Here is a 10,777-nt window from a genome sequence, read left to right on the forward strand (position 1 = left end):
ACATTTTCCGTACAATTAAAATCCCCACCCAAGAATAAAAAGTCCTCCGTGGCACAGCCGTTTAAAACATCATTCACTTTTTGTAAAAACAGCTTCCTCTCTGCACCGTTTGTTGGAGCATACACATTTATAAAAACAGCCGTAAAAAGGTCAAACCTTGCTTTTATTAAAAGCAACCTCCCCTTGATAAACTGCTCGACCTCCAGTGAGACAGGATTAAAAGACTTGGAGAGAAGGAAGCCCACCCCTCCACTGAGAGAGGTGCTGTGGCTTAAAATGACTTCCCCCTCCCACTCTTTTTTCCACTCATTCACATTACCAACGTCGCTGTGCGTCTCCTGTAAAAAAAGCACGTCGACATGTTTTATACTTGCTGTTTGATAAATTAACGCCCTCTTTCTTAGCTCTCTGGCTCCATTGACGTTCAGGCTTCCCACTCTAAAAGTGTCCATTGTGAGTGAGGTAGTGCATACAACAATAAAAACAAATAAGTTAAATAAAACACACATAAGGGGTTTTAACTTCATTGCTGCTTATTTGTTTTCGTACTTTATGCACCAGTTTCTTTAGTCTCCAAGCTTCCTGTTCTGTGAAGGCAGACTCCTCTTTTCGACTTAGATGGAACTTGGCCGAAGAACAAAAAACAACCAAATCAGGGAAATAGTCTTCCACAACTACCCCATGCTGGTTCTTTGTCTGCAGTAGATAGTTTTTTATCATTTCCGCTGTGTACATTTTTCCCTTTTGACTGTCACTGAACCCTATCACGTCACTGCCGTCTGACACACACTCATCCCCACTCTCATCTGTCTGCCCTTGCTCTCTTCCTTTCTTTCCCTCGCTCACCACTTTGCTGCTCTTTCTAAGAGTAGGTGCGTTGTTCCTCGTGCTTCTGCGTTTATTGGCAGTCTTTTTTGTTGTTGCTATTGCTGTTGCCACCTCTTCATCCTCCATCTCAGCAATCTCCACCTGCTCACCCCATGTTTTCCTCTCCTCTCCTGTTTTCACCATATTTTCCTCCTGTGTTTGGCAGACTTCACCCGTCTCTACCATTTTTCCGATTACCTCAGTTTTTTCTTGTGTTTTTTTCACCATTTTTTTTTCTTTTTCTCCCACCACCTGATTTTCTTCACCTCTACACAAAACCACAACCTCCCTTTCGTGAACATCCTTACCATCACCCACACCCTGTGCAACACCCCCGCATGCCCCGTCAGACACAGCAACAGCCGGCTGCTCCGGCGCAGCGGCGCTGTCAGCAGCCGCGGCCGCCTCCGGAGGGGAGCCCCCCACCGCCACAGCGGCCACATCAACGGCCACCGTCGCTGGAGACACCCCTCCCTCAGCAGCCGCCGCCGCCTCCGGAGGGGAGCCCCCCACCACCACAGCAGCCGCGTTAACGGCCACCGTCGCTGGAGACACCCCTCCCTCAGCAGCAGCCGCCGCCTCCGGAGGGGAGCCCTCAACCACCACAGCGGCCGCACCAGCGGACACCGCCGCTGGAGACACCCCACCTTCAGCAACAGCAGCCGCCCGCTGCTCCACTACAACCGGCCCGGCCGCAGCCGGCCCCGGCGCGGAGGCAGAAGTGACATCCGGACCAGGCGGAGCCGAGTCCCCGCGTCCCGGACAGGCACTCACGGTGTGCCCCTCTTCCCCGCAACCAAAACACTTCATAACCGATGAGGTTGCAAAAATCACGTAGTCATAATCATCTACTTTAACGTGAAAACGGAGGTTGAGCTCCGCGTTCCGATTGTTAAGTATCATATAGACTTGCCTGCGATGAGACACCACGTGCTTCAGTAACTGAGACTTACACCCAGACAGCATCTTCTTCACCGGAGAAACAAGTTTCCCGTGTCTGGATAGCTCTCTACTGAGGAACTCATCAGTTATGAAGGGAGGGACGTTGGATAAAACCACTTTGGTTGCAGGGAGCGTCAGCGGCTGCACCCGCACAAACATTTCACTCACCGTGATGCCTGTCTCGATAACGCGGTTCACTTTCTCCACCTGGTCCAGAAAGATCACGACCGCACTGTTCATCCGCGCCAGGGACTTAATGCTGCTGTGTCCGACCTTCTCCCCCACAGCCAGCCCGATATCCTCCACAGTGCATGGGAAGCCGGCCGATATTTTGATGCCGTGCTTCCGAGTGAGTCTGGCAAAGTCTCCATTCACCATGGCGTCAGACGCCGGCCGGCGAGACACCGGCAGGAGAAGCCCGCAAAACACCCCAAAAACAGCACCAAAAGACCCAAAAATTAAGCAAAGTAAACTATCACCGATAAACTATATTAAACTAACACCCATAAACAAGTAAAAACGGAAAAAATTTAACTATATAACGTCGCTCTTTTCTTTCGCTCACACTCCGAAATCTCCCAGCATGCACCGGAAGAAGAAGAAGAAGAAGAAGATATACTTTATTAATCCCTTACATTGAAATTTCTTTCCCCACTCTGTATTGTTTACACACATTACACACAGGGAGGATATACGTGCACACACACAACCACACACATGCAGGAGCGGTGGCAGAAGCACTACTTTGATACTAGCGAACCTATTTGCGTATAATCAGTATTCAAAACTCACCTGCTTTATCTCTAACTTTCAAAGGTGGCTCGGAGTTGTATCAGAGAGAGACTCACCGGACTATGTCCCTTAAAGGATCAGAAAATACAAAGTCTCTGTTTTCTTCTTTTGTTAATTCAAAACCTGTGGAAATATCTAGAAAAAAGCTCTATAGACCTTGATAAATAACCCCTAACCCTCTGTCATCTCACTTGATATTAAGACCTGTTGAACCCGGGTTAGGGTTACTATGAACCCCTTGATCATCCTAAAGGGGCAATAGACCGAAACATTTAGGAGACTCATTATGATAAAATGATTCAACACATGAATGCAGAAGTAAAAAGGATCCAAACAATGCCTTCACAAGCCTGATGAGATATTACATTTCTCCAGCATGATGTGGCTCTGCCCTGGGGACTCCTTTTAGTTGGATGTGAAGCCCCAGCAAACCTCTGGAGGATCCTGATCAGATGCATGAACTACTTCTACTGCAACACGAATAACAAGGGATCGACTCTAAGCTCCAAGAACAGCATACGTATATGAACCAAACCCATAAACACATGCATTCATTCAGACACCCTCGAAAGTTTAGTGAGTATTTAATCAATGATTGAGATTTACATGGTATAATACACCTTCCTTCCTTCTTGCCTGGCTAGAAACAAACAAAGCGTAATGCTAAGAAAGAAAGAAAAGTTCACTCGATCATTTATTAGATCCTCTTCCCTTTTTGCTCCACTATAAATTCCAGCTTCAGTCAATAATTTAGATGGAAACAAAGACATCTTCCAAGAAAGAGAGGTGTCAGAGGTGATAGATAACAGATGAATATTTCCCTACTGTTCTCCAAACAAGGAGGGGGCTGCATTTCACCTCTACTTGGGGGTCCTTACAACCTAAATGTTCAATCATCAGACCAAAGTTGACCAAACTGCTGGGACTCAAAGCCAGTCAAAAACACGACTATCTTATAATCTCCACGCAGGCCTTTAGTTTATGTTACCTACTGTATGTGTGTTGGTGCTGTGGGTCAAAGATCACCATCTTCTTCCATGCTGGATGGAGAAATGTGAGCAGTGGTAGTGCTATGTTCTGGGCTTGCTGCAGTTGGTCTGGTCTAGGTTCAAAGAATGAGGTCAGCTGACTCCCTGAATATACTGAAGGACCAGGTTATTCCATCAATGGATTTCTGCTTCCCTGATGGCACGGGCATGTTCCAAGAGGACAATGCCAGGATCCATCGGGCTCAGATTGTGAAAGAGTGGTTCAGGGAGCGTGAGACATCATTTTCACACATGGATTGGCCCCCACAGAGTCCAGACCTGAACCCGATACCGAATCTTTGGGATGTGCTGGAGAAGACTTTGCGCAGTGGTCCGAATCTCCCGTCATCAATACAAGATCTTGGCGAAAAATGAATTCAAGACAGAAATAAATGTTGTGACGTTGCAGAAGCTCGTGGAAACGATGCCACAGCGAAGGCGTGCCGTAATCAAAGCTAAAGGCGGTCCAACGAATATTAGAGTGTGGGACCTTTTTTTTTTGGCCAGGCAGTGTATTTTGAGCGTTGTGCCTTTAATTCAAAGCTCCATCTCATTGCTCTGATAAAGCATCAATGGAAGCCACAAGGAGCGAGAAATAAAAACGTGGAGAAGATCCCATCTATCAAAATTTCAAGAAGTGCTATTTGCATAACAGCATGCAAAACTCTCCTGCTTTATCTCAAACTTGCAAAGGTGGTGGCTCGGAGTTGTGCCGGATAGAGACTCACCGCACTATGTCCAACAAGAAACAGAAAGTCATTCATGTTTTATTCTTTTATTTTTTACAAATCTCTAAGTATATCTAGAAAATAGCCCTCGATGAATAATCCCTAACTCTATTTTCTCCTCTTATACCATCGCACATGTTGAATTAGGGTTAGGGTTACTTTGTTTGGTTTGTTTATTGGACTAAATTCAAAATGGAAGAATCACCAAAAGCACACAAAGAGATCACTCTGCATTCACTTCAATTAATTACCCATCAAATGTACCCAGACCCACTGAGAATGTCATCAGGTAAACAGCCACACTGACTGGAGAAGAGAGCTGGACAGGCTTTGTGTTTGTGTCGTCAGAACTAAATTGAAAGTCCTTTGTGCTTTCTCAGTCCAGACAGCTTAGACATCCTTGATTGGAAGCATATTGACACTCCTGTCACATTTGGGATACATTTAGATGATTGGGAGAATAATGCTATGTGATTTTGGTGATATATGGGCTCGCCTTTGGTTTCTTTTTTCCAATATTGTTTTTAAAGCCTATCACAAAGCACTTTGAATGCTATGGTGTTCAAGATTCAAGAAGCTTTATTTATCCCAAGGGAAATTGCTGCGCAACAGTAGCAGGAAAAAGTAGGAAAGTAATACAAAGTGAGAGGTCAAATCAAACAAAGATAAAATAAACTACCTAAAAGCAATAAAATTACAGTTAATATGTAGGTATATACAATATACAACAAAACACACTGTGCAATTTAGCAGCATATATAAAATAAAACAAGTATCATCTAAATAAAGTGATACAGTGGGATTGGATAAAGTGACATTTTGGCCTCAGGACGCAGTGTCTCCACTGTCCCGCTGACCTGAGGTAGATAAGTTAAACAGTCTGATGGCAACAGGAAGGAAGGACTTCCTTTGGCGTTCTGTCTTACACAGGGGGGGGGGGAATGATTCTGTTGCTGAGGGTGCTTCTGTACGTTGTTAGCACCTGGTGGAGAGGGTGAGCGTTGTTGTCCAGGATACTATGCAGTTGAAAGGTGCAATACAAATAAACCTGTTTTATAAGATCATTGTAAAGCTGAGGCATTGTTGATCTTTGGCCCCCAAACTAAAGTAATAACATACATTTTCTAGTTAACACACCAGTATTTCCTCATTTCTTATCAACTGCTTTACAATAGGATGAAGAAGCACCTTATAAAATGGGATGTTCAAATTAACAGGTCATCTTTAAACAGCATAAAAACATCCAGAGGGATGGCATCAGTCAGAGTTCGTGACTGAGCGATCGTGAATCAACAAAATGAGTTTGACCAATTTTTGGTTTGTGTCCATGCTGAGTTTAATTTTGGCCCAGGATAATGGTCACGCCAATGAGACACAGTCAGGCGATCCGTACATGGGAGATCTCCTGAGAGAGTTTCGAGCCATGGGAACCAGGCTGAAGGACAGTGAAACCAGGCTGAAGGACACTGACACCAGGCTGAAGGACAGTGAAACCAGGCTGAAGGACACTGAAACCAGGCTGAAAGACACTGACACCAGGCTGAAGGACAGTGAAACCAGGCTGAAGGACACTGAAACCAGGCTGATGGACAGTGAAACCAGGCTGATGGACAGTGAAACCAGGCTGATGGACAGTGAAACCAGGCTGATGGACAGTGAAACCAGGCTGATGGACAGTGAAACCAGGCTGAAGGACACTGACACCAGGCTGAAGGACAGTGAAACCAGGCTGAAGGACACTGAAACCAGGCTGATGGACAGTGAAACCAGGCTGATGGACAGTGAAACCAGGCTGATGGACAGTGAAACCAGGCTGAAGGACACTGACACCAGGCTGAAGGACAGTGAAACCAGGCTGAAGGACAGTGAAACCAGGCTGAAGGACAGTGAAACCAGGCTGAAAGACACTGACACCAGGCTGAAGGACACTGAAACCAGGCTGATGGACAGTGAAACCAGGCTGAAAGACACTGACACCAGGCTGAAGGACATTGAAACCAGGCTGATGGACAGTGAAACCAGGCTTGGACAGTGAAACCAGGCTGATGGACAGTGAAACCAGGCTGAAGGACACTGACACCAGGCTGAAGGACAGTGAAACCAGGCTGAAGGACAGTGAAACCAGGCTGAAAGACACTGACACCAGGCTGAAGGACACTGAAACCAGGCTGATGGACAGTGAAACCAGGCTGAAAGACACTGACACCAGGCTGAAGGACACTGAAACCAGGCTGATGGACAGTGAAACCAGGCTGAAGGACACTGAAACCAGGCTGAAAGACACTGACACCAGGCTGAAGGACACTGAAACCAGGCTGATGGACAGTGAAACCAGGCTGAAAGACACTGACACCAGGCTGAAGGACATTGAAACCAGGCTGATGGACAGTGAAACCAGGCTGATGGACAGTGAAACCAGGCTGATGGACAGTGAAACCAGGCTGATGGACAGTGAAACCAGGCTGAAGGACACTGACACCAGGCTGAAGGACAGTGAAACCAGGCTGAAGGACAGTGAAACCAGGCTGAAAGACACTGACACCAGGCTGAAGGACACTGAAACCAGGCTGATGGACAGTGAAACCAGGCTGAAAGACACTGACACCAGGCTGAAGGACACTGAAACCAGGCTGATGGACAGTGAAACCAGGCTGATGGACAGTGAAACCAGGCTGATGGACAGTGAAACCAGGCTGATGGACAGTGAAACCAGGCTGAAGGACACTGACACCAGGCTGAAGGACAGTGAAACCAGGCTGAAGGACAGTGAAACCAGGCTGAAAGACACTGACACCAGGCTGAAGGACACTGAAACCAGGCTGATGGACAGTGAAACCAGGCTGAAAGACACTGACACCAGGCTGATGGACAGTGAAACCAGGCTGATGGACAGTGAAACCAGACTGATGGACAGTGAAACCCAGATTCTTGAACTGAAGAACAAACGTAAAAGGATTTTTTAATGACTTCCCCAAAAAATATATCAAACTAGCATCAATTAAAAAGTCTCTGGTATATAGGAAGACGAGGCCCCTCAATCGATGTGTGATCAGCATGTTTTGTATGACACAGAAAGAACCAACGTGAGTTTCAGTGCAGCGACCGGAGGAGGATATAAAGACATTGGACCCTTCAACACAGACATCATTTTAATCTACAGGACCATGATCACAAACATTGGGGGTGCCTACAGTCCATACACAGATAATACTCTGTGAGTAGGGAGGATATACGTGCACACACACAACCACACACATGCAGGAGCGGTGGCAGAAGCACTACTTTGATACTAGCGAACCTATTTGCGTATAATCAGTATTCAAAACTCACCTGCTTTAACTCTAACTTTCAAAGGTGGCTCGGAGTTGTATCAGAGAGAGACTCACCGGACTATGTCCCTTAAAGGATCAGAAAATACAAAGTCTCTGTTTTCTTCTTTTGTTAATTCAAAACCTGTGGAAATATCTAGAAAAAAGCTCTATAGACCTTGATAAATAACCTCTAACCCTCTGTCATCTCACTTTATATTCAGACATGTTGAACCCGGGTTAGGGTTACCATGAACCCCTTGATCATCCTAAAGGGGCAATAGACCGAAACATTTAGGAGACTCATTATGATAAAATGATTCAACACATGAATGCAGAAGTAAACTGAGATAAAAGATAGATATGTGTTGAAATGAAACCTGCTTCATTAGCTGTTAGAGGAAACGCATTACCACACTGTTAAAGATACCTAGAGAAAAAGATCTTTCTCTCAGAGTAAATCCTCTCTTTCCTTTCTCATGGTCTCTCCTGGAGTTTTACTGAAGCTTATGATCCAGATCTTCAATAACCTATACATAATGAAGCAGTGTCCTGTCATATTAGCATGTCATTAGCATACAATCAGTATTTAGTGCAGCATACAGTTTGTCAATAATATATTCCTAATTGTAAATCCCTTGGGGTTCAGTAGTAATGATAGACAGTAAATGAACAGAGTCTGCCCTCTGGTGTTGACCAAAGATGTCACAGCTTCTTTGTGCCACAGCTGGAAACCCATAAGCAGTACTTATTGTGTATTAGAGAAATTAGGAGTGGTTACATTTCAAACATTGCTCACTTGTTGTGTTTCAGCCATAGCACATGTTAATATTCCAATAGCAACAGAGAAGGAAACCATTACCTGCTGTCATCCACAGTTGGACTTGTTTAACTCTACCATAGCATGTAAGACTGTCCAAACAATAGAAACTCTTGTGGGGTTAGGAAATATTTTTTAATAGCACAAAAGTTCATAATTCAATGTTTACATGAAGTTATTGATTAATGCAGCTTCAATCAATTTATTTAACACACATTCAAAGCACCACTTCAGGATGTGATTACATTTCCACAACGATTTCTGCAGTAATGAATCCCTGAAGTGTTTCAAAGCATACCCTCCATGTAACAGCTTGTTATAATAACAGGGCTCAAAGATTTAGCAGATATCCAAAATAACATGTTTGCATGTAAGCAAAAGAGGCCTGGTTAGGCTCAACCTGGCATAGGATTAAGAAATGCAATCTAATGTCTTCTAACCCTCAAAAACCGTTTCTACGCTGCTAAGGCCTACAGGGTACTTTTGTATTAGGCTGTTGGCTGTTGTACTTCTCAAAATGAACAGGACGACATTGGTTTCTGACCTTATCACAAGCCACAACCACCAATTGTTTAGGATGAGTAACCTTTAAAACCCTGCCATTTTGATCCGATTCAACAAAATGAAAAACAAATGGTTGGTCACTGATGCATAAGTTAGCTTGGTTATACTGTGGTTTAGCTATCTGGTGTCCTTTGCCATTACAGATGGCCTGGACTCTTGGCTCATCCCCATTGTCGAAGAATGACTGCAGAGGTCTGTTGCCGGGGAGTCGCAGTCCATGGATGTATCTGCAAAACGAGATCATTGAAAGTAAATTGCATTGATCATGTAATTCATGACTTTTTAATCATGTTCATAAAGCAGTTTTATTTTTAATGTCTGACTTTACATGATATCAATATGAATCTTGATCTTATTAAAAAACGTATTCAGTTAACACACTGACTTGAACTCACACAAGTAATAAGACCTAACTCACGTTTGCCACGCAGCTATGTTGTTTGTGTCAAATTGTTTCCGAAGGATGTGTTTTTGAGAAAATATTTGGTACGCATTGTTATCATTTTTCTCCCGACAAGGTGGTTTATTGTGCCTTTTCAGTGCAAATGATTGTACGAAGGCCAAAGCGATCATGACGAGGATCAGGGGAGCAGTGGTCATGTTTTCTAGAGGGGGAGAAGGAGAATATTTAAGTAAGGAAAGTATTGTTTGTTAAAAAAAACAACTCTATTTGTTTAGTCTCTCTCAAAAGTGAAATAAAATAGCCACTGTTGGTTGAACCATAATGCATGATAAATGATATATTATGTCCAATAAACATTCAAATATAATATACTGAATAAGTAAGAAGTGTTGGATAATTTAAAGGACCCAGTCAGGGCCTTTGAAGCTGCACTTCCTTGTTCCTCGTTTAAAGATAGAGACCCAACAGCAGCAGATTCACTAACGTGGAGAAATGTTTACAACAACTCATCATGTGATCAAACTAACATCGATGGAGAAAGGTGAAAAAGAAGTAAACGTTTCTCTTCACTTGTGAATGTGTCCTTATTGTCTTGTCATTTACTATACATATAAGAAGTATTACAATTAAAGACATCACGAACAGTGAATCCTTTGCTCCAATCTGTTCTTACTACTTACCTGTCTGTAGGCGAGCGAGCAGCGATCTGTCAAACTCTGCGATCAGTCAGCTGAACGATTGAATCATCAGCTGGATGGAGCTGCTTAAATACTGTCACAAGAGGAAGTGTCCTCCCTGTTTATCTTCAGCAGGCTCAGCCTCTTTTTGAGTGGCGACCAAACCCATAAACATATGCATTCATTTAGACAATCACGAAAGTTTAGGCACCATAGTCTGTCATTGCAGTATCAAAGATTAAAATCCATGATGGTGATTTGCATGGTATACTACACCCTCCTTCGTTGTTGCCTGTCTGCATGTGTGTTTGTGCCACTCAACGATCTGTGTGTTAAATAATTCATTACACCCTCATTCCTTGTTGGTTGTCTGGAAATCCCTGCGGAAGTCCAATGACAGGGGTGTCCAAACTTTTTTCACCGAGGGTTAAATACAGAAAAATATACGGAGGTCTGGGCCCCTTACTAGAGTTGAAGTATATTGCCTCTTAAGTTTGGTTATAAATGAGCAAAATCAATCAAATGTAGGTAAGTTAGGCTTGATACATGACTATGCTGTCGGAAAAGAACAGCCTACACCACAATCTGCCTGTCATCCTGACAGGTGTGATCTTTGTTATTGATAAAACCATCAAGTTCCCTACAGCA

The 10,777-nt window shown here is 44.0% G+C and overlaps 1 long non-coding RNA gene across 1 annotated transcript; it reads right to left on the reverse strand.

The window, feature by feature from the left end:
• Nucleotides 1–8,598: 8,598 nt before the first annotated feature.
• LOC134875704 (uncharacterized) lies at nt 8,599–10,272 on the reverse strand. The gene is made up of 3 exons (XR_010167263.1): nt 10,133–10,272; nt 9,468–9,654; nt 8,599–9,276 (listed from the first exon to the last, which is right to left on the reverse strand). It is a non-coding gene; the product is annotated as an uncharacterized LOC134875704 (long non-coding RNA).
• Between the last annotated feature and the right edge of the window lie 505 nt (nt 10,273–10,777).

This window comes from Eleginops maclovinus, chromosome 14 (assembly GCF_036324505.1).
Source record: "Eleginops maclovinus isolate JMC-PN-2008 ecotype Puerto Natales chromosome 14, JC_Emac_rtc_rv5, whole genome shotgun sequence".
Taxonomy (NCBI): domain Eukaryota; kingdom Metazoa; phylum Chordata; class Actinopteri; order Perciformes; family Eleginopidae; genus Eleginops; species Eleginops maclovinus.